We start from the raw sequence: 27,986 nt of genomic DNA, 5'->3' as shown, positions 1-27,986 counted from the left end.
TGTTTGTTTTGTTTTTTTTCCAACAGAGTGAAATATGCCTTGAGTTGGCAATTTAAAATCAATCCAACTAGACTTAAATTGCATTAAATTAAAATCAATTCAAATGAGTGTGTTACCACAAAATTACATTTAAAAAAATGTGAAGATTTCATTTCAGCAAAGGGCAGCCAAATGACAGCCTTGTAAAAACACAGTAACACTTATAACATATAATAACGCTAGTTGAGTAATTTGCCGTTCTAATTATTTTTCCTATTTGTAGTGTGTGGCAATAACATCGCTGTGGCGATTTAACTCATTGCAGCCCAGTCAATGGTAAACATGAAACACACACACAGACACACACAGACACAAACAGCTACCAATGCCAGTCAAGCTCTACAATGACAACGGTTACAATTTACCGTAAAAATATAACAGGAAATACAGCTCAGTGGATGTTAAATATAGTATTTCCTTGAGTCTGTTTTGCAACACAGGAGGACGAGAAAGAGGAGGAAGAAATCTACCTGCATGCATTTCATTGCTGTGCACACACAAAAGTCGGGTGTAACATGCATAAATCACATAAGTAAACAACCTGATTTCAACTAATATGAAGAATAAAATAAAAATAACAAGCACGAGTTGTTTAATCTCACTGAGCCTGCTTCTCTCCACTATCAGAGGTAGGGATGTGTTTATGTGACCTCTTCCACTGATTCCTCCTCTACGGCCCATGGCTATCTGACCCCTCCACCCAGCCCTCCCCCCAAAAAACAGCACCCCCCCCCTCCCCTTTTTCTCCCCTCTGTTACATTGCATTATGTTATGTTAACACACCGCACTATATCGCGCTATATTTTGTCGTATCCTCTACTGCATGCAAAGTCTTCATTCTTGACAACCACGAGTGGCCCCCTCCCAAAAAGAGAAACACGTCAGGCTTTTCCTCCGTGTATAGCCACCCCCAAGCCCCAACATAGTCCCACGGCTGTTTAGCGAGGGGGTTTCCTCTCCTTTCTTTTTTATCTCTGCACTCACTCCGTGACCCCTGTTCCCCGTGTTTCTTGACGTCTGACCTACACCCCCTCTTTCCCAAACACACACACACACACACACGCACACACCATCCTTACCCAAAACACACAAATACCGGCGCCTTTGCTTGCTCCCAAATCCTCGTCTCTGCTTCCCTTCACCATATACCCCCAAGACTGACTTTTTTTCTTTTGCATTGTAAGTTTTTCACAATGCATTTTTCATATTTTAGAGATTTTGAGCCTCGCTGGTTGCAGCTCAGAAAATGTCAAAATGACAAGTGTTTTGTTTTTGTTAACATCTATTTCATCCTAAAATTGCTACATGTATTTATTTTTATTACCCATAAGTGCAAGATATAGGCATTCTAAACTACAATAAGTGGTTTTAAATGTAAAGTTTCCACCAGTTCCTTCAGCAGGTCATCCTATTAGGCCAGTGTTTTGTTTCCAGTCCTCGGAGAGGTCTGATCCAGTAGCGAGTAAGTGGTTGGATCCAACAGAACCTGGCGGCCCATGTTGTCTGAACCACACGCCTGAGAGCCAGCGTGCACTTTACAGGCTGCTGGCGGTTCTACTGATCCGTTCCTGTCATGGAGGAGAACCCGGGGCTCCCTTTTTTCATAGCCCACACGCACACGCACTCCACATGCACGCGCAAACCGCTCACGCACACACGCACACACGAGATCGATTTGCACGGGACTTGGTCTGGCAACGGCTGGGAATCGACTTTAAAATACAAGGCTCCAAAGAGGCAAAGAGCCCGGGCCGAGTGAGGGAGACAAGCCGGACTGAGGTGGGGTGAAGCCGGGGGAATGAGTGGCCGTGAGTCGGGGCGAAGGGCTCGCACACGTCTCATGGAGAAGACTAAAAAAGCTCCTGTAGGGATGCCCTCCTACGACGCGCACTTGTTTTTTCGGGGTTTTCTATGCTTTTCTTACAAAATGAGAGGGCGAGACAGCCGGACTCAACATGCTGGACTTGGAGCTCCTTCCCTGGGCTGCACTCGTGAGGAGTCGCCGCTGCCCTTCCGTCCTCTCGACCACCAGCTCATCTCTCATTTATCCCGTTTTGTGCATCCAAAAACACGTCTCTCACCACCCACGACCCCCGTCCCCAGCAAAAAGCCAAAATGTGCTTGAAAAGCGCTTCTTTTTGTGGTACGGGGGAAGGATCGCTTGTTATCGCCCGTAGACGAAGAGGAGAGGACGAGCGCTGATGTAAACACAGGTAACGACACAACGCCTTCAAGGCAGACAAAATCTCAAATAAACCTCCAAACTTGCATGAAATCAGACCCCTTTTCAGCCGGAATGTGAGTTTAAAAAGGGGCCAGCTCCGCGAGAAGTCCACCGCCATGGAGAAGGAAAGGGGCTGAGAGAGAATAGGATCGTGCAAGAAAAAAAGAGACAAAGTTGAAACTTACAATTTGTCTTTTGCCGCTTTGTGATGTTCGCTTTTTAATCCAGTAGTAAGACGATGGAGCTAAAGATCCCATCAAGGCGAGAAGAGTCCCTTTTCGGTCAGTTTGCGTGCAGGGGTGGCCAAAAAAGAAAGATCATTGTTGTTGCCGAGTGCGTGGAAAAGGGAGAGCAAGTAGGTAGCTATTAGTTGTTAAAGGCGATATCAAAAATAATTTGGATGCAAAGCAGCCGAATCTTGACTTGGAGCGAGCGAGGAAGAGGTGAAAGTGAGATCTGATGATTGGGAAGAAAAAACTCTTTGGATCTTTATTCCTGCTAATTAGTTTCCTGCGAAAAAAATGGCTGTGATTAATTCAGTGCGCATGTGCTTCATTACACAGGCACGAAGGGAAGGGCTAATTAGCCGCCTTGTGGATCAATAAGATTCAGCAGAGGAGAGCTCGGCGGAGGGAGGGAGAGGAGGGAGGGAGGAAGAGGAGGGAGGGAGGGATGGATAGATACAAGTAAGGGCGAGAAGGGGGAAAAGAGGAAAGTAATGATCAGGAATAGAAAATATGGAATTAAGAGAGGAGGGAAGTAAGAGTTTGATTAGTGAAAGTGAACACTGGCAGCCCAAGCTCGCCGCTATACGAGGCTTCGCGTCTTTCCCCAAGCACTTTTATTCTACTTTTTTGAGTGCAACTTTTGCAAATGATTCGTATTTTTTTATTCGCATGACGTGTTTTATTTGTGCTTTTGTTTCTTTCTTCCTCCCAAAATGAGATCGCTATGTTAGTCGGCGTGTAGTTCAACTTTGAACAACTATTTGAAAAACATAAAACCGTAGCAGGAAAAGTATGCATCTTCGACTAGAAAAGAAAGCTTTTGTCATAGATGGAAATGTTACTAAACATTACTGCACAATAGGCGCTTTCCTCAATGGGTCCATGCAGAAAAAAAAGAGCTAAACTACGTATGTTTACAGTACATGCAAAATTACACTTGTGTGTCAGGATTTACACGTTGTGTAAACTTTAACTTTAAATTACCGGAATATTTGTGAATATATCTTTAAATTAAATAACCTTAATCCATCGATCTGAGTCGTAAATACGCACCCTAACTTAACCCAGAAGTTACTGTATTACATACATTGAGATTATAATGTGAGCTATTTTAAATCATATGAATTCATAAACATATAGTTGCACAAATCAGGTTTTTTTCTCGTAGTTTTTGCGAAATGAAGTGTTTTAAAGAGCATAGAGAAGCAATCATTTTCAAATGTTTACTAGTGAAATTGAGCACTCGGCAAAGGGAACGCTTTCTCTTATTTTGTGTTCTTCTGTATAAATGAGTGAGAGACTTTTATTTGGATACCAAATACCCTAAAAGTGTCGTTTCTATTTAGGATAAAAACTGATAATCGATAGCAATAGTTCCTAGTCCAGTGTGATAGTAGATGGTATAGAAGAATGTCATTGTGATACATATTCAAGACTGGTGCAAACACACTTGCAATACATATTTGGAAAAATAACATGTGAGGCATGTTGACATGCAGGATGCTCCCTAAATGTGATGATAATGTGTCATTGTTGAGTAATCTATTTTGTATAATAAATATGTAATATTCACACCCAATGTTCCCCTTTTCTGTGATGCAAAAAAAAAAAACGTGTATTGAGTGCATCAGTGTGTTTTGTGATGACACCCTCACTCTCAGCTCACGCACGTTCCGTGGAAACTGGTCAAGAGTGAGCTTGAACTGCTCACATAAGATGCTATGTTTATGGAAACAATGTGGATTTGCTATTCTGAGTTTATAAAGAATGATAATGCATTCCACCACAGGTCAGATCATAGATATATATCGCATAGAGGACTTGCATGAGACTTGACGCGTTGTTTTAACGTATCGGTTGTGCCAAGAAGCCTATTATGATGTTAAAATATGTGAGCTATATTTTATATTTTCTTAACCCCCCCCCCCCCCCCCCAAATGTAACCTACAGAATGAGACCCCCACTGCTAAAATATATGGTGTGTTGCAACCTGGCATTTCCTGCACACTTGCCATCCACACAAGCCGAGGCATGCATTGATGCCTGTTTTTAAGGAGAAAACACACACTTGTGCATGGTTCCCCTTCTTTGGCGGAGCCAGAGGAGGCAGAGTGCAGGAATCTGAAGGATTTGCGACATGCCTTCTCTCTCGGGAAGAAGGGATTGTAAAAATGAATAGGTTGAAAATAGCATGCGAGGGGCTAGGAGATAATAAAAGAGGTCGGTGTAATTTGAGGCTTGTAGGAGGCAGCCTGCAAAACCCATCAATGCAAACTGGAGTTTACAAAGTGTATGCAAAAGGCCTGAGTGACATTAGTCCATCAGCATCAGTGTGGGCTGTGTCAGGGGGTTGTTGGCGGGGGGACCCTTCATGCTTTTAGGGCTCGTGCATCTCTGAAAAGGGGTTGAAAAGGAAAGGGGGGTCTGCAGCTTTTGTGTTAACAGCATTCAATTGCGCCTCTCTGTGGGAAGGGTAAGCGTCCACGCGCCATCCACGAGTGGCACATTGTACATTGAACACAACCTGTGGCTATATGACAGCCCGTGGACGTGACAAAGGCGCGCGGAGTGGGGTTTCAAGTGCGCGCACACACACACACACACACACACAGAGGCGCACGCAAAATCACATGACCATCATCCAAACCCGTGCAGCCCCACTTGCGCACAAAACTAGTTTACGACTTCAAGGGACATTTCGCTCCAAATATTTTATTTGCAATCGCATTACTGTAAATACATTTTGGTTGCATTTTTTTTTCTGCATGTGCGTGCGTGGAAGCTCGTGCACAGCCTAACCCCAGACAAAGCACAAGGAGAAACAGAGGAAATGAGCAGGGGTGAAAGTATTTAGGGATCAAAGATCCAATCGAGGAAAGTCATAACTTTTCTTTAACGAGACTGAAGGATTTGGGAGCGAGGATTTAAAGATGCTCAATAGGCTGCAATATTGACAAGGAGGGTGACCGTTTTGTAAATGTGTATGCTCAAGTTGTGCGTCAACAAATACGAAATGGGGCATCTGTAAGATGAAGATGATGTTTAAAATAGATTGAAATAAAAGCACTTGCAGGGGGGCTATATGGGCTTAAGATGGAACAGCAAAGTTTTTAACAAATTATGCATTTTAATTTAGTAGGTTGATGATGAAAAAAGTTGCTATAATGTTGCATGCAGCACACTTGGACTGACATAATCAATATTCAAGCGTGTGCAAACATATTACAAGTCATTTTGATGTTAAAAAAAATAAAGAATATTAAGGGTAAATTTGTAACCCGTCATTGTTTTTATTTGTTGTTTTTTGGGGGGCGGGGTGGGGGTGGGGTTGTTAGCAGTAATATAAACTAAGAGGTCCGGGGTCCGGCTCTCCTTGAGTGAAGGGAGGCTAGGGCAGCCCAGCCAGGTGCAATGGGAGCGCCCTCTTATGTTCAGCCGGACCACAGGGACCCTGCAGCACACTACGGGAGACGAGCCCAAGCAAGGACCTGCGCACTTTGGTCTCACATTAGGACAGGTTGGACTGGTTCTGAGTGGGTTATGTAGAACAACATAAGCCCATATGTGCGTGCCGAGAATGCATGCATGACGTAAATGGTGAAAAGAAATGATTCCACCATGCACGCCTCTGTTATCACTGAGACTGAGAAGATCAAAACATGTGTACATAATCCAACAAATCATTTTCATGAGTAAATGCACAAATTTGGTCATAACATTACACGTGTATTTCTTTAAATGACCGTTTCAGTCTATTACATAAAATGCTAATTGGTGCATTATTATTCATGTTACAGTAATCAAAGGAAAACATGCTTGTTTTTCAAAATTGTTGGTTTCTAAAATGAAACATATTCCATAAGTGCACCCAACATATGCACAATTGTTTTGTTTTTTGTTTTTTTTGTGGTTGTAGTTTGCTCTTTCACGAAATGATCTAAAAAAGGAATACAAATCAGAGAGTTCTTTCAGGGCCCCTTTGAAGCAAAAAATCATGGTTTGTAATTGTCCTCGCTTCTTTTTTTACGTGTAATCGTGTAGTAAGAACGTGTTAAGCATTTATTGAAATGTGTGTTCTGCGCTAAAAGATGCATTTAATGTGGCAATGTGCTCACAGTGTGACGTGAGTGAATCTTGTTTTGATGCTTTGTTGGTGCATGCTTGATCCATCAAAATATGTGTTTTGTTGTTTCACTCCAGTTTGCATGATAATTTCTATGAATTCATTATGTATATACTGTTTATTTAATTTTAGCTTTGCATTTTTAGGAAAATATTGTTTTGTTCTTTCATGATTGGAAATTAATGTATGCAACGTGAATTATAAATGCATGTTAATAAAATATAATTATTAAAATGACCTTGGACTAAATATTGTATCATTTTTTTGAATCTCCATATGTTTCTATCAAAGAAAGAATTTTGCCTGTTTTCATTTTAATGCATGGCAGCATATTAAGGAAACAAAAAGAGGATGTGTTTGGTCCTGCTGCTGTTGTGATGTGAAGAGTTGGAAATAGAATATTTTAAAAAGGCAAGTGGCCGTCTGGTCAGTCTGCCTCATTTACATAAGAAACAAGAAGCCATATCAATTCATCTCCCTCTACATCTATTTGCCCCGCCACTCTATTAATGACCCCATGCATAATTCAATAACAGTTTGGACGATGCACTATAATAAGGTATTTTTTTTATCTTTAAAATATGTTCATTGTTAACGTAAAGTCGATCAATATTTTACAATAAAATAATTAAACGATGCAAAATTTCCTAGGTGCGTTATGGCTGTTTATATTATCGTAAACATTGAACTATCAATCGAATAAGACGTTCAAAATAAAAAACGAAAAGAAAAGGTGACTCGCCCATTTCTCTCTGTTTGTGTGTCCCTGTTGTGTTTGTGTGTGTGTGTGTGTGTGTGTGTGTGCTTTCATAAGAATATGTATTTGTAATTTGTTATGTTCGATGGATTTAAGAAATACACAATTAAATAAGACAGACGTATAAAAAAAACACGTGTGTGCGTGTGTGTGTGCGCGTGTGCGTGTGCACGCGACTGCGTGTGTGTGTGTGTGTGTGTGTGTGTGTGCGTGTGTGTATGCACCCTCATCAAATCTCCCCACTGCCTCAATGTCAGAATATTGTGGGGGAAAAAAAAAATCCCAAAACTGCTAATTAATTTTAAAATGTTTTGTTTTTGTTTGTTTTTCGTCGTGTTTGCACGTGTACCGCGTTGCCTAGTGGAGCTGTCAGATCACAATATTTTTAGTGCACGTGCTGTGTACAATTCCAAGCACACAAACTGAGCAAAAGCTAAGAAAAGAAGCCCACTTTGCGATGAAATACAGGTGAATGTTCTCTTATAAATAATTGATATTTAATTGTTATTACAAATAAGGAGTGCATCTAGGCATATGATTAAAACAAGATAGTTCAAATGTATGTTGTTAAAATGATTAAATCAAATGTATTTACAAGAAATACCATGCCCAGTGTATGAGGATGTGAAGAAGCCCTCCAAGATGCAGTCCGTGTCGAGACTTGGACTTGACACTTGTGGGTTTTTATGCGCTTTGGAGAGGTTCACTGAGAAGGAGGGATCCCAAATCAGTGCCATATGAACCCTCCAGGCAAGAGCAACACTAGCTGCTGGTAAGTTGACCCAAACAGAACAAAGGATAATCACTGCTCCACAATGCCAAAGCCATTAAAATGCCTCTTTGCTGTAGAATATACAAACTTAAAGCAAGTCATTTTCCTTCATGTTAAGAAAAGACCCTTCCCCCCACCCCCCCCACCCCACACCACCCCCCACCCATTACACACCCCACCTAAAAAAAAAAAGACATGATGCATGATGAGATGAAAGCTGACGTGTGGAAGATATGCACGAGGCAAATACAGATCAAGGATTATTGCCAGGGGTCAAATCCAAATTTTGCATCAAGCCTGGAATGGCACAACATCATCATCACTATCATGTGGCCTGGGTCACACAAGACTACAATAATTCGGGCTCTATGTTGAGATTATTACAAAAATGTAACCAAAAGACATCCACAATCATTTCAAAAGAAGGCTTTATGACTATTTTACAGTGTAGTTTTGTATTGTATAGGTTAAAAGGGTATAGGCCGAATTTCATTCACCCACAGATGGGAAGGCATACATTTGTATAGACAGACATATAGATAAATAGATATAGATACATGGATACAGACAGGTAGACGGATAGAGAGGTAAATAGAGCAGGTAAGGCCACCCAGACTGTGTCGGTGGTGGGTGGACATAGTCGGGGTCACAGAGGCAGCGCCTGCCCTTCAAGAGACTTGCCCTCAATCAAGAGGGCCCCTTTATAGACCCAAATTTTCCAGGGACCCATAAAACCTTGTGATTAGTGGAGTTGTTCCCTTTTTAGGTGTTGCCTCGTTAAAGGGCTTAATAGAGAAGGTGTTTACTTTTGCACAACACACACACACCTTAAAGACTTAGACCTGTCTACTGCATCTTCCTATGAATGGTTTGATGGTGGAACAATGAATGGTTGGCAATCCAAAATCTCAGGAAAAAGATGGTGGCAATGTCAAACAACAATCCAGAATCACAACAAGAATGTTCACAAACACTATTAGTGATAAGCAAAAGAGGAATTTGATAATGATGACGATATAACTGAAAAAGGAACTTATTGCAAAAAACATTCAAATTTTTGTCCAAGTTTTATAATTCAGATTACCATTAGCACAGTTCAGTTCGCCACCGCCTGGTTCAGACCGGATCGGATCAAACTCTAACCCGGCTTGCATTTCCACAGCTAACTACGTCAATAATGTGACATAGTACCATATCAGCCAAACAGTAGCCTCTCACACAGAGATCCCATCACAGCCGTAGCAGTAGATCCTACATTTATTAGGAGTGTAATGAACACATGTATTCATATTCAGATCGAACCGGTACACAGCTGTACCGAACCAAAACCCTCATACCCATTTTCCCCTCAGAACACATTTCAAGGAAGGGACAGTAAGTGCACATTCGGTGTTACGATGCATAATTGTGGTATTGTGACTAAAAGTGGGCTACATTTGCAGATTGCAATTGCGGTTTCATGCTTCATTTTAAATATCATTAAACACAAAAGTTAAACAGTTTTATGTTTTGCATTTTGTTCCCATAAAGTCCTCCAACTGAACTGAACCGTGGCTCTAATCGAACTGTGAGCACCTTAAGTATTTAATTACAGTATTTGTGCCTTTAACACAGAAAACAGCACCGAAGGACACTGCCACAAGTGTGTGAGCATTCACACAACAACACGTAGTCCCACAATCAGGTCATTAGATGTGACAACATCTGCTCCGGCGTTTGATTTGACTTATGCGTATATAATATAACGTGGCTTGGACAGTGACGATTGCTTTCAACACAACAGGGCGGAAGAAGTAAGGTCTCAGGAGGTTACGTTTCACACTCCACGGTGTACACTTGCACGGTGTTACAGCTCCCTCCATGTGCATACAAAATGGTAAAAGCGGGACGCTTTACAATGAAAAGAGAATGAAATAGTACTATACCAAAACTGAGTCAAATTGTACTGCTTGGTTGGATACTCTTTGTGCACTTACATTCAAGCATTTGAACGTTTATGATGAAGACACTTAATTTATTCATTTTATTATTTCATAAAAATTGAACAAATCGAAACTCAAAACAATACGTACTGACAGCCGGATCACTTAGTGTTGTCAGCAAAGCTCAAAAATGCAGCTTTCTAGCGAACAACCACAGAGCCAATTCCTGTGGTAGACACTGAAACAACCTATACATTGTGTGTAGTCTGGCTGTCTATTCAACAGGAGGCACAAGTGTTTTGGGGTTTATCAAAACACAGCTTGACGGTTGCAAGCGTGCTACAGTATGAAGGGTCCTTTCCGCTTGGCGTCACGGTGTGTCAACACGCATTCACAAACGTGTTATGGACAGACATTAAGGGCAGTCTACTACCACTTTTAATTCTGTCAGATGTGTGCTGAATCATTTTCAATGCTCGCGCGACATCTCCGCAGCCACTTGTCAAATATCAACACACCGAGCCGCCAAGTTGTTTTGATGCTTGTACGGGCGAAAAGATATCAACATGAAAAATTGTCTTTGGATTCCAAAAGGTCACACCCCCCCTGTGGTCAAATGACAGTGATGTGATATTCTTCTTCATAGCTCAGAGGATAAAACTGTGGGCATGAGATCACACATATGACCCTCAGTGGCAGCGACACAATTACACTCACAATGATTAAGCCGCTGTCTTGCTAAAATCAGTACAAGTAGTAAATTTACAATGACTAAATTGACCACTGTGTCTGATATGATTTGTTAGAGGCAATCATTTAAATTGTCATAGTCAACAGTGAACTTGGCTGCAAAAATAAGTGTTTCTCTGGAATGTTTTCTAATGTAGTGCCACTTGCAAAAAACATGTTGTTGTCAATTAAGAAGAGGCTGTGATGTACAAAGACTTTAATACGGAAGAATATTGTTTGCGTTGAAATGATAGTAATAGCTGTGTGTGTTCTAACACATTGTTACATTGTCACAACCTTGGTACAGCATTCATACAGACTAGCATCAATCACTAAATTGCTTTGTCATAATGCTTGCTATTTGCAAATCTATATTTAAAAATATAATGTAAAATAATATAAAATGTAGCATATTTTTGATTTAGTTCAATTTTCTGTCTAGTGTTTCCAAGGCACAAACTAATTCAGTAATCATGGATGATTTCATTTGCAGTTTTGAGTTTAACAGGATACCCCATCAACATGAGTTCACACAAATTTATAAGGAGGTGCTATACTTGTATTATGTTCATAATAGGGAAATTTGGTAGCAGCGTCACTATGGATGCAAGAGCTCCACAGATATCCACCAGGTGGATATGATCAGCAACAAGAATCATTAAAAAAAACAACAATAAAATATATTTACTTTCAATGCAGCTTGAGTATTAGTCATTTAACATTTCCCAGCAAACCAAAAAATGTGGCTGTTTTTAACCCAATTACATTTTTGCAATTTAAAAAAATGTTTGTACTTCTTGTGAAAACAGGCCCCATGAATCCATGGCGATAAAAGATAATGAATAAATGAGTATTAAAAGTGAAGCTGTCTGAGGCAAGCACTTGTACATTTGGAAAAGCGTGTAATGAGAATGATAACCTGTGCCGTGTCTATTATTTTGATCTTATGTATTTGGATATGTGCAAATACATTTCCTCAGGAAGAAAGACGGAGGTGGAGTGGTGGGTCACAGGAAACGGGTTTTTACCATGGTCTGTTTAGAATTGTAAATGTATCGCATAAGGCCATGCTGTCAAATTATATATATCTTTCATGTATGAAATCACGCATGTCTTTTCCTCTCAAAGGGGGGAGGGATGCCACAAAGGGAGCAACCCCTCATACAGGAGAACAGCGTGCAGCCCTCATGAAAAATAAGCAAGTGTCGGAGCCCTGGGCGAGGAGTGCAGCTCCATCAGCACACAGGCCAGGGAGAGGAGATGCTCCCCCACACACACAGGCGCTCTTTCCATTGCTAACTCCTGCTGTATTGCCACTGCACTGTTGTGAAACAGCTGACCTGCAGCTAGACGTCAAACCCTAGATGATGTTATTAATTCGCTCGGCAACAACCGCTATGCTGTATTCAAGTTTTTTATGTATTTTTTTTTTCTTCGCCACATGAAAATGCCTTGTTTAAAGATACGAAACAGAAAAGAAAAGCCTCTTCATTTATTTCTATTTCATTTCTGTGCTGAATGCAAACTTTTGTCAAATTATTTCTCTGAACACAAAAGAACGAAGGTTCATGTCTCTGTGTTGAATAGCTAAAGCATATCTGTGATCTGAAGCTATTGCCCGAGAGCAAGTAATCATCAAACAGATGTCGCCCTTGTATGAAGTAGAATAATTCAATATACACCTGGAATCATGTGCTTATGAAACCCATGAAACAAATCAAATGCTAATAAAAGTTAGCGCGTGAAGCCAGGTTAAATCGTTTCCTAAGACACTCAGAATGGAAATACTCATTTCACAGCTATAAAGCCCAAAAATGCACAAATTCATCAAAACACACAACTTTAGGATTTTGCCCCATTCAAGCCAATGTACGCAGGCCAGTTACACTTGTTTACAAAAGAAACGCATACCTCACCTGTCTACCACACCAAGTTAGAAGATTATTTATCTCCCATTTGTAACAACAATAAATAGCCGTGTTTTTACTTTCACTATGACACAGGAGTGAAGATTGCAAACTGTGTGAACATACCATGAACCAAAGTGTTGGCCAATACACACAGGGGCACGTACAACTGAAATGAGACCAAACTATTACAGGAGGAACACCTTGTACTATCATGCATGTCACACTAGCAGTGGAAAGATGTCGCCATGTACTGTATCTCTTGTATCTCTTATGGTACAGGATACATACAGCAGCATTAGATATGGACACAGTCTGATGGAAGTCATCCTCCTCCACATGTATCAGTTACATACTGGAGGTCTGGTGATGGATTATACGTGTATTTAATACAATGTTAATATTATTTTAATGGGATGGGACAATTTCTCTCTAAATGTTCTGAACTCCTATTTCCATGCCAGTGTTGAATTGAGCAGAATGATGCCACCTGAGAGATCTGCAGGGATGCAGCTCAACTTCTCATAGCTGCCGTCATGTTGTTCTTCCTCAGACCCAAAACTAGTTGAGACTGAATCAGCGTTTCGTTTTTTTAGAACACTTCATTTTGACTCAGTTGTCATCACTGACACAAATCATCAACAATCAATTCCACACAATTGACTGAATTCTTCTTAATGTTTGATTAGATAGATCTTGAAGATTAATCAATTTAGATTAATTAAGATTAATATGGCAACAAGGGATGAGTGAGTACATCACTGTCTGTATATCTGTATCTGTGTCTGTTCACCCGCCTAAATTATCTGTATCCAATCTGATGGGGTGGGCGGGGCATAAGACGGAAGTGGGCGTGGTTTAATCTGAAATGGGTGAGGATTAAATCAGTGCTTATTATTTTAATTCCGAAATTGACATGGATTGATCAAAAGCTGCTATATTCATTGTTTATTATTCATCTGTATGTGTACTGTGTATGTGTGGAAGTGGTCAGTGGACTTTATTATTTAATTGTTTTTTAATGATCTGTGTGAAGTTGATGATTCATGCAAACATCCAGTGATGGCAAACAGGGAAATAATCTGTCAGCCTTGTTCACTGTAGTTTTCTCAAAAGTACTATGAGCAAAGTTTTCCAACTGACTTTATATCACCAGCCAAATTAGAAACAGATGAAAAAAACCCCCAGAAAAAAACGTCAGTGACTGACGCAACACGAGCTGTTTACAGCTCTGTTTTGTCAAATGCACCGCGTACGTAACAAAACAAGTTTACCAAGTAACTTTAGATACGAGCTGAGCTGAGGAAAACCGAAAAAAGACCTGTCCGCTGTGGAGGCTGTTTTCATCTCTATCTTTTCAAATGCACTGCATGCTCCTATCTCTGGCTGTAGGGAGTCTGTCTAGGGAGGGGCGGTCGCTGTGTGTGATTGGCCAACCACAGAGCGTAAAGAGTGAATACATAAGTAGCTACCCAATGAGGATTTTCCTTCATCACGATTATGGATAATGACGAGCTGTACTCATTTCAGGCTCGTACTCGGCAAAAATACATTATCCGTAATGGATACTCGTCTAAAACGAGTATCCGGCTCATCCCTAATGGCAACATCAAAACAGTGACTTTCACTGTGATTGCTACAATTACGCTACTGCACACCAATCTGGTCTCATTGGATCCTTAGTGTTTTTAAATGACTTAAAAGCTGAAGCCGCAAGTTGTTTATGTTTTTCCTTTTATTTTGCTTAAAAATAATTTTTAAAAAAAAGCATGCTGTTTGCATGACAGTTCTTTGGTTTCACTACTTTAATATGCACCGCTGCCTCTTTCGACGAAGACACTCTTGCAAAGTACGTTTTTTTTCTCAGGTATTGTCAATCAAAACTTACAGCAATTATGTTTGAATTGTGTTTCTATTGGGTCTCATCAGATTGTGCAAGCGTGCTAAAAGTTGTGCATTTATAAGATGCAGTTTAATATTGCAACAACATGACAGTGACTAGGCCTTTACGTGCATCTAGTCATGCCCAGTTTGTTGTACGCTTTTTCAGTGTGGCTTTTTGATAGAGAGAAACTGCAAGAGGCTGGTATAGACCCCAGAGAGAGAGGGTCTATTAGCCAAACAATATCCTCATACAGAGAGTCAATAATCCGAAAGGAACAAACAGGTTAGCAGAGCATGAAAGTGAGACATTTATCAGCCAGTATTGTGTATGTGAACACAGAAGGGGAGCTAACAATGAGGAAGACAGACACTGGGGATAAATAGCATCAAAGCCCAGCAGAAGGTAAAGGGCTCAGGGTTTGGACAGCAGGGGAAAAGAGATGGTCATTGCCTTACCTGATGTGGTTTTTGGTCTGGCTTGCTACCACACAGATGCCTCTCTGGCAGCGCCCCCTTTTCAAGTGTTCGTTTGAAGCCAGCAAGCCCAAAGGTCGCGTCCTCCTGGTCACAGTAGGCTTGTCGAAACAACGGTGGCAGCTATTGCTAATGTCCTCACTTCTATCTCTTCCTTGGTTTGACGTGAAAATAGTACAGGTGAATGTAAAGCTATCGATGTGATGCCTGGGCACCTCAAGATGTTTTGGTGATATACTCCTAGAATTCCAGGTATTTCCAGGATGTTCCAAAGCTATACTGGGATTTAGGGACTCCCTGGTCCAAAAAGGATGAATCGGGATGAAAGCATCACCTGCAACAAGAAACAAAATATAGACTTAAAAAAAAAACATTAGAAAAGTATGACAACACAGAATAACACTAAATTTGAGTTCTATATAGAGAGACGTGTGTGTACAAAGCTGCAAAACTAATCATCAGTTCTTTAAAGCAGAAAATGAATCTATATTTATTTGCGAGCAAATACAGGAAGACAGCCTCTTGTGATTACATTTAATTTCTCCTCTCATACCGCCGTAGACTTTGAAAAGGAGAAATGACAAATATTTCCGGGGAAACTTAATTTTCTCGTAAGCAGAGCAAGACATATTCCTGTAATAGCATACATAATTGCCTGCTCTGCACAGGATCTCTCGCACATGACAACAAAGTCTCATAGACAATACGTATTTATTCTGCTGTCACTTCCAGCGGCGGGGAAAAATGTTTAAAAAAAGGCTTTGAATTCCACATTGGGCCTGGTTTGTGAAGCAGGTTAAATATGCTTGTCATGTGTTCCAATAGTTCCACAGCAACTGAGATTTAGTGAGGGAATACAGGCGAGAGAGGCACATACTTTGTGATAACTGAATAGCTCTTTTGAAGACACTTCCATTTGGAAACATTGCGCGATTATTTTTACCTCTGTGGTTTTGATTCAAGTAAAACCCCACGTTTAATTGTTCCCAAGAGTTCTTACTGTGGTGCTGATAAGGAGCTCGGGGAGCACCATTTAAAATTGTGTCAAAAATAACTCGACTTTGTGCTCATTGGCCACAGGTCTGAAAGAGTGACAAAGAAAGACGAGATTAATATTGAGCTTACATCCTAAAGTATGTTCTCTGCTCTGATTGTAATGTGTGCTCAGCGTTTCTTAATGGTTTTGGTTTGAAATATCAATTCCAACAACGATCCATAGCCACCATAAATACAGGCGGTGCAGTACATTAGTAGTTAATCAATAGCAAAATTAATTTTACGACTGTTTCGTCAGCAGTCGCGGCTGACAGACAAAGTATCAACGATAATTTGTCGCCTCCTCCTTTTCTCCGTGGCTCGGGCCAAGGCCACCACTTCAAGGTTCGCCAATGCGACCTGTGGGAGTGTGTTTGTCGGATCAATAGCCCACCCACAGCAGCGCCGCAGGCCATCCCTGACCCGGCCCATTGATCAGGCCTCTCTCAGCTGCCAATGGCAATGTGCTGCATGTGACACCAGGCTAAAACAGGAGCGCTGAGAAAGGGGGATGCTGGATTGCCAGTGGCAGCCCCACAGCACACCACAGATAAAAGTCAATTCCACTTAACCAAATCATTGACAACTAAATAGTTAGCGCACACAAGAATGTGGAGAGTCACTGATGGCAGCAGCTGGATGGCTTTGGGGATTTACGCGACGATGACCCTGTGTCAATGGGCCATGAGTGGAACTTCAATTTGTGCAGGTAGCATGACCCCTGCCTCCATGTTTATCTGTTCATTTAGACACTTCACTGTCAACCATTTACATATGCTTACCAGCCAAAACATCAGGCACATTTGCACTTAACGAGATCCAGTGCAAGATCAGTATCAAAAATTCTCCTTTGACAAATAAAATAATGCTCAGTGTTACGATGAGAGAGGTATTCATTGAACACAATGTTTAGTATTGTGGTTGTACAGCTATACTGTATCATTTACTATTTTTTATCCAAGTAAAATTGTGATATTGATACCACTCTGATTGCATTCATCAAATTTCAGAATCATTATTTTTGTAAAAGCAGTTGTTTTTCCCCCAAATATTAGTTTAAAGCCAATACACCCCTGAGCAAAATTTTAAGAGCAGGTGAAAAATTACAGGAATTTACATTTGCATTACATTTGTTGGATCTTATGGGGTTCTAAGTAGAGCTTCAATCTGCAAAAAGAAGAAATGGAGTGAGAAAAAAAATGTTGAGTAAGCAATTTAAAGAAAGCAACCGTTAAACTGAAACAGGCTATTCATCAGCTGATCAAAATTTTAAGATCCCAGCCTTTAAAAGCTTTTTCAATGATTCAGTGTCATTTTCTGTCAGGTATTCACACTGCCATGACCTCTTGATGGCGAAGGCAAAAAAAAAACGTTTCCGCTTTGAACGCGGTCGGCTTGTTGAGCTGCATAAACAAGGCCTCTCGCAGGGTAGCGTTGCTGCTGAGGTCAGATGCAGTAAGATAGCCATTTTAAACTTCTTAAAACATCCTGAGGGTTATGAAACAAAAAGGCCCAAAGTGGTAGACCCAAAAACATGTTGCAGGTTCCGATTGGCTGTCCGTCAAGACACAAATGAAGGTTCTTAGCGGTGCCGAGTGCAGTCCAATAACCATCAAATGGCATCTGCGAGAGAAGGGTTTTAAGAATAAAAAACGTCTTCAAAGGCCTTGTCTCCTTCAACATCACAAAACTGCCCGTTTGCAAGAGAGCACCAAACATGGACACTGAAAGATGAAATAAAGTTTTATTTTCTGATGAGAAAAAATGGAACCGTGACGGTCCTGGTGGCTTCTAACGTTGCTGACATGACAAGGAGATCCCACCTGAGATGTTTTCCACGTGGCACAGTGGAGGGGGCACCATCAAGATCTGGGATGCTTTCTCCTTCAATGGAACAATGGAGCTTGAAGTTGTGCAGAGGCGTCAAACAGCAGCTGGCTATGTGGAGATGTTGCAGGGGGCATCCCTCAAGCCTGAAAGCCCTCGTTTGTGTGGTAATGACTGGGTTTTCAACAGGACAACGCTGCGGTTCACAGTGCCGCCGGACAAAGGGCTTCTTCCAAAGGAATAACATCACTATTTTCCCCTGATCTAAATCAAGTTAAGAACATTTGGGGATGGATGACAAGAGAAGTTTACAAAAATGACCATCAGTTCCAGACAATGGATGCCCTCTATTAAGCCATCTTCACCACCTGGAACAACATTCAAACTAGCCTCCTGGAAACACGGGCATCAAGCATGCTCAAACCAATTTTTCGGGTGCTTAACAAGAATGGCGCACCTGCTCATTACTGAGTCATTTTTTCAACATTTCTTTTCTATTTTAGGGGGTGTTTCAGGTTTTTTTGAGCTATGGTCTTGAACTTCTGATCAGCTGATAAACAGCCTACTTCGGTTTAGTGTTTCTTTGCAATAAATTGCTTACTCAATTTGTTTTTGTCTCACTCACAAAATATTTGCATTTCAAAATTGAAAAAGGCAACTCAGATAAATGCCATAATAAATACTTTAATGTAATTTTTGACGAGCTGCTCATGACCCACCAGAATCACTGCACTAAACTTCACATAACAAATTGAGTCACTGTTGCTGTTTGCTTTGTTATTTATTTGACCAAAACCCACAATGAATAATATCGTCACCAAAAACAACATATATATTAGTGGTGAAACGATACATGTATTCACAATCAGATTTTTTGGAACTTTTGGCTCGGTCCATAATGATTTCCCACATGGTACACATACTTAGTAAAGAAATACAGGGTAGTCCAGTCTTTGGATAGCAGGGGTCAGGGCTAGTGATAGTGCCAAGGAGAAGCAAGAACCTGGGGACGCTCTCTTGTCGTTAAAGTCTCCTGCTTGGGAACACCTCACCAGTAAAATACATAAACGGACAAAGACAAGTGAATAAGACAAAACCAGTATGCCAGTCCACATTGTTCAGCTGAGACCGGGAATGGGGCTACAAGCTTGAACAACTAAAGAATAAAAAGAAACAACGATTTTTATTTTTTGTACAGCTAAATTTTTGTATTCATTTAACCCGTCCTCTGCCCAGCCACAGTGCAGTGCCTGGGTACCTGATCTTGGTCATAGGTCAGCAAAGCATGCATGTCTGGGCAAACCTGGGGGCAATGTGCAGGATGTGTCTTTGCAACACAAAAGCAGTGACTGGGAATTGAACTGGGAACTGTCTGGTTACTGGACAACAAGCTCTACTTCCTGATCCACATCACCACATTAATGTTGCACTTTAGCCAATAAATAAATTAGCTTCACAAAAAAGAAAATAACAATTCAGACTTTTTATTGTTGCACTAAAGACACACTGTAAACCAGTGGTGTCCAAAATGCGGCCCATAGCTTGTTATTAGCCCTCAGCATGTTCTAAAATACAATAAATCCATTATTAATGAGCTATATTAACAGACATTACATTCATTTACTTTGTCACCTACAACACAAAGCTAAGATGATCTACATTGAATTGGTTTTAACGTCTTTAATGCACAAAATGCATCAAAGTTTGATTTTGTGTCCTTCCATTTTTCTGTACGATATAGCCAGCTCTAGAATTTTATTTGTTGGAGAATTACTTGCCAGCAGTTAGCATTCTTTATGTTTCATTTTAAAAACAACCTTTAAAGCTGTTTACATGATGTACAGGTATGTACACGCCACAATCACAGTTTGGTATGTAACTCAGTTTTAAGGTCACAATTTTCTGCAAAACACATACGTATATATACATATCCGCGCGTGTGTGTGTGTGTGTGCATACTGTAAAATACAGTTTTTAGGACAGCGGCCATGTATTATGAGGTAATAGTATGCACACTAATATCCTTCCGATCCATCTTGCTTTCAGTCATTACCGCCTCAAATTAGAATAATTTACATGTCACTTTACTGGTCCTTTCACTTGTGAATGTAATCTTGCGACCACTACATCTTTGTGCATTCAGCTCCTATCTATGGCTCCACATCTTTCCCAATAATTGCTGAGTGATAGAAAGGCAATAGTGACCATTTCATTATTAACATAGCCCGACTGACTGGACACTGGCCTATTGGCTTTAGGTCACTGTGACCAGACTGACTTTATCTAGCCCAGGCTGTCAAGAGGTCACGCTCCCAGAATCTATAAAGGAACTTTACTGGATGTGGAGGGTGTTCAGCAGGGTCTTCTGACCTGGGTGTGCTGCTTATATCAGGTATTGATTGCACTTTGTCTCCTTCAGTTGAGGGTGGAGTAATATGGTAATGTTAGTCGTGCTTCTCTTTAGGGCTTAAAGAACAAGGAATGTAAGTGCGCTGCGGAAAAAAGACAGGAGATAGGACTGCTTCTGTCTGTTTGGGTATAAATTTGTGTGACACATGATCTCATTGCACAATGAAAGAAAACAATAATTCTGCTGAGTTTCATACATTTGTCTGTCCGGCTAATGATGCTTGAGTGGCGCCACTAATGGGTCACACATTTTAAGAAGTAAAAATAGCAGTAAGATCATTTCAAATGTAAATTACTTGAATATACTTGGGAGCAAATGAATGAAATCCAGCAATTTTGAGCTGGATTGATGTACTTGACTATAAAACGAGGCGAGATGAAGGTCCTCATACCAAAAAACATATATAAATAAATATTTCTATCTATAATTAAATATTATTATGCAACATCCTTTCAATCAAATTGATATGAGTACAACAAGGACATACTCATTAATTCAATTTATACCATTTATCCTGTTCAGGGTCTCGGGTGAGCTGAAGCCTATCCCAGCTGACTTTGGGTGAGAGGCGGGGTACACCCTGGACTGGTTACCAGTCAATCACAGGGCACATATAGACAAACAACCTCTGACAACAACCCATGAACTTCGGATTATCAATTGCAATTAGCAGAAAAACACACACATGTCATATGTTGCAGTTTTTTGTTTGTAATGAATTAAATTATACAGGGTCAGGCAAAATGATCTGACACATTTGTAGGTTAAATAAAAGGCAAATAAAGTAAAGAAACAAAAAAGTGTTTTTATTTTCGAAAAGTCCATATAATGCCATTTTGCTTTGTTTCTTTAGAATGCCATTGTTTTTCGTTTCTTTTTCAGTTGCTGCCATGAATTGGACTGGTGAGCATCGCGCTTTCATTGTGGAAACGTTTACCAAAACAAACGAATCTGTAACTGCAACACAACGAGCGTTCCGTTTGCACTTCAATCTTGGTAGACGTGAAACACGATCTTGTTATGGGTTACCAACTTCAGAGCTACTGGATCTGCATTGAGTGTGTGGACAATAATGGATCCCATTTGACTGATTTCATTTTTAAAACATAATGAAACAGAATGGCAAATTTTGAAAATAAAAACACTTTCTTGTTTCTTTACTTTATTTGCCTTTTCTTTAACCTACAAATGTGTCAGATCATTTTGCCTGACCCTGTACAACATAACATAACATAACTCCAAGTGCTATGAAAATACAGCAAAATATTTGTAAAAAAAGCTGTAGTATGGCTGACAGAGTGTGTTGTGTTGGGACTCTCCATCGTTTGGAGGGCTCAATTTTCTCACCAAAACGTCCTCTTGTCGGGTTAATATGTTTAACTTTGTCTCCAATCCCCTACTAAATTCAAATAAGAGAAGAAGAGAGAGACATCTTTATGTTACTTGCTTGAGAACATCACCAGCTCTGTCCTGGAAAATGAAGGAATTCGGTCGCTCGTGTTTACCATCGTTAGCAACGTTACACAGATAGGAGGTGTGTGTGATTGTTTGTCTGCAACTAAATGTGCACCCAGGTTGTGTTTGTCGCAGCCAGTGTCTGCGTGCGACCATTTATGTATACGCTAACGCATCTGTGATGCTCGTTAGATCTTGTCTCTCGGCAGCTGCGTGGCACCGTTCGTATTAAATCACCACAATAGCAGATGAGCTCCAGCACTAGAGAGACAAGCATCTATTTGAAAGTGTACTTTATTACACTTTGTTCCTTTTAATAAAAAAAAGTACGGGGAAAGATAACCCGGTTTTAAGAATCCCAGATAAACAGCAACGATTGCATCTTTAAATAATAAATGAACCACCGCCTGTTACAGACGGGAATATAACTGAAAATAATTGAAGACAACAATGTCCTATAAGAGCACCACTCCAGCAGTGCTGATTCTGAATGTGTTACAACTTCAAACAGTCAGTCATAAACTATGGATAATCCTTACAAGAAAGGCAGGCGCCTGTTTACAATTTCCTTCTAATTAAGGCTACAGGATGAGGTCTACCTTTCTTCAAGTTGATGTGAGGTTTCTAGACGTACCAGGGAAAAAAAAAAAACTGTATCGATGGCAAATTAGGGTTGGGGAAACAAAATGAAACAAACAACAATAACACTCTAATATGAATTGCAGTCAAGGGTATAAATATTTAACTATCTGTCTACATCTGACACACTTTAGGTAGAGAACAAATAGTTCCTAAACAACACATTCTGAAAAGTTGCAACTCCTTTGACCACATTATTTGGAATTCTTCTTGTACTGTGATTGCAATTCATCGTCATTATTTTGGGGCGTCACTGAAACTGTGTTAATTCTGACTTTAAAGGAATGACACCAATATAGCACCGATCAAAACAAATCACAAAGTTCCCAAACAAAACAAAAAACAGAGTGATCTTATTCAGGAAGGTATAGGAGGAAGAACGGTAGAGCTGAGAATTGCTCTAATTTTAGGTAATCGTTACTCTGGTTTGTATGCAATGTAATGGCACCAGTATGGATGTCCATTCGTGACTCTAGCATGGTGAAGCATGGTGTAGTGGTTAGCACGTCTCCACTTGCATTGGGTTTTCTGCGGGCACTTCAGCTTCCTCCCGCAGACCAGAAAAAGAAAAAGGCATTAAAAGGCATTAATTAATCTACAAAACAACAATCTATGTGCCCTGTGATTGACTGGTGACCAGTCCAGGGTGTACCCTGCCTTTAGCCCAAAGTCAGCTGGGATAGGCTCCAGCTCCCTGCGACCATACAATACAAAATAAATAACATTGTCCAAAAATGCACTGCGCGGCGGCCGAGTGGATAGCATGTTGGCCACACAGTGAGGATATAGGGAAGATTTGGGTTCAAATCTCCGTTGTGCATCTCTGTGTGGAGTTTACATGTTCTCCCCGTTCGTGGGTTTTCCCAGGGTACTCCAGTTTCCTCCCACATTCCAAAAACATGCATGTTAGGTTAATTGTCGACTCTAAATTGTCCATAGGTATGAATGAATGGTTGTTTGTCTATATGTGCCCTGCCATTGCCTGGCGACCAGTCCAGGGTGTACCCCGCCTCTCGCCCGATAGGCTCCAGCATACCAGCGACCCTAGTGAGGATAAGCACCATAGAAAATAGATGGATGGATCACAAAAATGCTCCTACTGAGGGTATTTTATTGTGTAGTGTTTCTCATAGCTGACCTCTGCACAGCTGGCACCGGATCAATTCCTACCCAATGCTTCGCTCACGATCACCCACTGATTGACTGACAAAATAAATCACCTGGGCGTACACTGAACAGGATAAGTGGTATATAAAATGGATGGATAGGTGAACTCCTACTGGACCCCTTTTTCTAACATAGTGGGGTAAGGGTGTATTTGGGTGTGACCATGTAAATGATCTCTGTCCCGGCTCTGTGTGTGTGAAGCAGGCTAGTGCTGAATTGGGGGGTTAGGCGAAGGCAGAATTTTGATGATTAATCACTGGACATAATAAAGCTTCTCACCATGAGCCGAGAGTCCAGCTGATTCTCTGATACAATTGGAGGCGATTAGAAAGGCAAAATAATCATTCCTTATAGTGCATTGGTAGCACACTGTAATGATGTCTTCTGATTGGACCGTGCGGAGAAGATAATAAAGGGGCTTCTTCAGAATGGACTCTGAGATTATTTTTTTGCTTAACTTTATGAAACGTGGGGCCACAAGCCTGGATGCTGCCGATTTGAGGATTAAGATAAGCTGACCTTTCACATGATGTCGTCATGTATAAAAGATGAAGTTTACAGTCCCCTCATCACATTAGACCTTATCAATGCTTAGAGCCTCTGTGAAGTCTCTTTGAACATCACAATGGTTTTGCAGGCTGCAATACAACAGACCTTTACCCCCCAGTGTGGGATTATCGTGGCAAAGAGTGTATGTGTGCATTGTATAGCGGTAGCGGGGACAGGCACGCTTGCTTTGTTTGGACAATGTTATGTTGGTAATCCAGTGTAAAAATCTTATTTTCTATCAGCTTCTTTTTTCATGGTCATGCGATACAAAACATAATGAATAGGTAGATGAAGATGGACGAGCACAATAATAGAGAAAACTTCAGTTGCTGGATGATATGGGCTAATGTTTCATCTGGAAATGCAACATATGGCATATGGAGTATTGCAATAATGAGGGAGGTTGGGCTACTATGCACGATGGACATAAGACATCCGCCGAGAGCATTCATTCTCCAAAGTATTGTCATTGTAAAAGTTGTCTGAAAAAAGTAAATAAAAATAACCGTCGAACAGAAGGCAAAGTATCAGTTGTTTCAAATGCAAACCAGCATGTTTTGCTGGATCAAGTGATGCTCTGTTAAACCTGTCACTTACGCATCCTGTCACTTGTTTCAATGTCAAAGCAAGTAAAAGTACATTTGAAACCAGTCAAACGATCTCACCTCAATGGCACATCTGTTATGTCTCCAGGTAGAACAAAAATAAGTTGGAAGTACTTGTAAAGAGGCTCTCTTGGATCAGAAGCAGCCTCTGCGCTGGCTTTTGGCTGAGAGGTAGTCAGTGTTTTACAGGCATCAGACAACTGGCCACCATCACCCAGCTCCTTTGATATGGAAGTTATTATTTACCCCTATGAGTTACAGCCCAGCGCTGCAGGGACTTATTTTTATAACCTCTATTATTTTCTGTCATAAATATTCAAATCCAGATCAGAAACCTCAAGCTTAGCGAGGAGAATAGCCAAAAACAACATGCAGCTTTTCAGCTTCCCCCGGCTCTCATTCTTCTATAGAAAATCATTAAGAAGATGAATAAAGAAATCAGCCAGAATGCGGAGATGAGTGCGTAGAAGGCCTGGTAAATAATAATAATAAAAAGCACTCATATGAAAGAAATGGAATGGAAATTTTCGGTCAAGGATCCTCGCTTCTTTTGTTCTTTATTTGTTTAAGCATTTTCAACACATTCTGCATTTCCTCCTTTTAGGCAGTGAATTAATATTTGCTCTTGGAATATTAATCCCGATTCAATTGTGGATTAGTTTGCTATTGTCCCCTCTGTGCTGAGCCATAAATAAAGGAGCTGACATGGAGAGGAAATCTATACCTCCCTGCCCCGCAAACAAAGACCCCTGCACCCCGAGATAACACATGTCCCTGCAACACGGACCCCCCTCCTCTACTGCTGGATCCCACTCTCCCGTCGCCCTCCATTTCCTCCTTCTAGCCCCATGTTTGTCTCTTCTTCAGAAAAACTTTGCCATGGTAGATTTGCAAGGCAATTGTGCCCTTAAAGCACGCCTCTTCCTCAGCTTATACCAGAGTTTATCAAAGAATACAATGGGGTTATGCTTTCGCCATTATTCTCCAGGCAAGAACAGTAATTCAACTGCACCACTAGTACTAAGGCAGCCATGATGGCTCAGTATGGAACACAGAGCGCACGAGAGAGAGAAACGCAATGCATTACTTTGTTGACCTTTCCTGTTCCCATAGTTTACAAACAGCTGTGAAGCTCATTCCTCTGGGCTCTTTGTACATCAGAGGCTGGGACTGATGGAGGCACGCCATGCTTAAATGAAGGGCTTTTTCTAGCTCGCCTCTGTCGCGCTTCACAGACGCGTGTTCGCTTTATCTCGACCGCCAAAGATGTTGTGAGCATGCAGGAGGAAATACACGGTGAAACAAATAGCATGACATCCTTTTATGTAAGTATATATTTTAACAGACAATCCGTTCAACAACAGAAGAGAAGAAAACCGAAACATCGGTAAATCAACACATCGGTATAACCACTCATACATCAAGAAATAAGTTTAATTTAACAATGAACATCTAAAACTAAACCATGCGACACTCTCCTCAATGAAACTCATCCTCACGCCATCGAATCTATACGGTGAGATGTGAGCACACGCTCACACGTGTGCTCATGTTTTATCAAGGCATTGTGAAAGCAAATGGGAACACTGAGTGCTGTGCTTCAGAGATTGGGTCACACTACTTACAGTGTGTGCCTGCAACTCAATGCTAGCTCAGTATTTGCAGGGAACTTGGAACTTGGTTGAGTGCAGACCTCCGCCAAGGCTGATTGACACTGCCATCAGAAGTGCAAAAACAAAAACAATATGTGGAGAGTTGTACTTGTTTTCTCTGCCCATGTGTACATTAGTTAGTAGGATACTTCCTGATTCATGAAGGATGACGGACAGACACGCCATTATTGATTATTTGGGGTGGACACTTCCACTGAAGTACAAGCGTGCCCAACGTGCACCCCAGAGGCTATTTGCGGCCCGCAGAAAAAAAAGGGAAAAACCCCTTCATTTTAGCAAAATAAAGGTGCAAGAGACGTTATTTTTTAAAGGCCGTAATATTCTGAAAAATAAAACAACAAATAAAATTGTAATTAAAAAACAATACGATTGTGGAAAAAAATTCAGAGAAAACGTTACATTCTAACAAGAAAAAAGTCTCAATTTTATGCAAATAAACTCATAAAATTGAAATTAAAACTCATAATGAGGAAAAATAATACTATTATAATCATAATATTATGAGAAACAAAACAAAATAAAGTTGCAATTTTTGGAAAATTAGGTTGGAAAGAGTTATAATATTATGGAATAAAGTCAAAATACTATGAAAATAAAGTCATAACATTAAAGAAGAAACATTTTGAAGATTAATTAAGAAGAATGTTTATATTTGGAAATAAAAAAATGGCAAGCAAAGACCAAAGTTCATATAATAATGCGCTTTTCCACCTATATCACAAAGAGATGCAGTTTTTTCTTGAAATATATGTAACATCTTAGCCTATCTACATGTGTTGGTTTACAAAATATCCAGTGGCCCTTGCATCCTTTCATTTTTCAATATGTGGCCCTTGGTGGAAAAAGTTTGGATACCTCTGAAATAACTTCCGTAAAAACACTTTTTGCTACTTGTTTTGGCCCTCACTCCATCCTTCAGGTTTGCAAAAATCAGTATGTACGTTTTTTTGTGTTGTCCAGCTAACTGCGAAACTACAGTGGAACCTTGGTTAGCGTACGCCCACACGTCAGTGTGTTTTTTCGGTTTACATAAAAAATTTAGGCCATGCATTTCCTGGATAGCATACAAAATGCCGTGCATCTTGTTGTGCTATTAATATACTCCAAATGTTTTCGTAACATGTTTTCAAACCAAAACGCCCCTGTTCGCATCGCATTAGCATGGACACCGGAACCAGCTCTGTTGCCAATCTTTGATGTCATCAGCGGTTGACTATGTAGTTCTTTGCTAACTAACACAGTTACGCCACGAGTCTCTTCTTTTCTTATTGATCTCGGCTGCAAAATAACCCACAATGGAGCAAAAAAAAGTTGCAAGTGTCAGCATCTTGATAAAGAAGGTGAGAAACACTACTGAATTAAAGGAATCATTTGAATATAAAAGCAAAATATACATATAATATAAAAACAAATCCTAAAAATCAGATTGTTCTGGCTCTCGCTGCCTCCAGGCCATCTTTGTCAACAGTCAAAGTAAAACTGATGTTAAATGTTTTTCTTGTTCATTTGTCATTTATAAGCATTTCAAATGGTTTTCTGTATGTTAAACTTTAATTGTACCATATATA

General features: G+C 40.4%; 1 protein-coding gene across 8 annotated transcripts in view; it reads right to left on the bottom strand.

Annotated features, from left to right (window-relative positions):
• The window catches only part of zfhx3b (zinc finger homeobox 3b), a 339,235-nt gene that overhangs the window by 153,778 nt on the left and 157,471 nt on the right, over positions 1–27,986 (bottom strand). For 4 of the 8 annotated variants that reach the window (XM_054771463.1, XM_054771462.1, XM_054771464.1 and 1 more), the window contains one exon: positions 15,041–15,392. The gene's annotated coding sequence lies outside the window, so the exon portion shown is untranslated. Of the gene's footprint in view, positions 1–2,448; positions 2,885–15,040; positions 15,393–27,986 lie in introns of those variants that run through there. The other 4 variants (XM_054771460.1, XM_054771468.1, XM_054771469.1 and 1 more) reach the window with 1 other exon arrangement.

Source organism: Dunckerocampus dactyliophorus, chromosome 3 (genome assembly GCF_027744805.1).
Source record: "Dunckerocampus dactyliophorus isolate RoL2022-P2 chromosome 3, RoL_Ddac_1.1, whole genome shotgun sequence".
Classification (NCBI taxonomy): Eukaryota; Metazoa; Chordata; class Actinopteri; order Syngnathiformes; family Syngnathidae; genus Dunckerocampus; species Dunckerocampus dactyliophorus.
The sequence above is the reverse complement of the archived record's forward strand: the minus strand, read 5'-3'. Positions and strand labels throughout refer to the sequence as shown.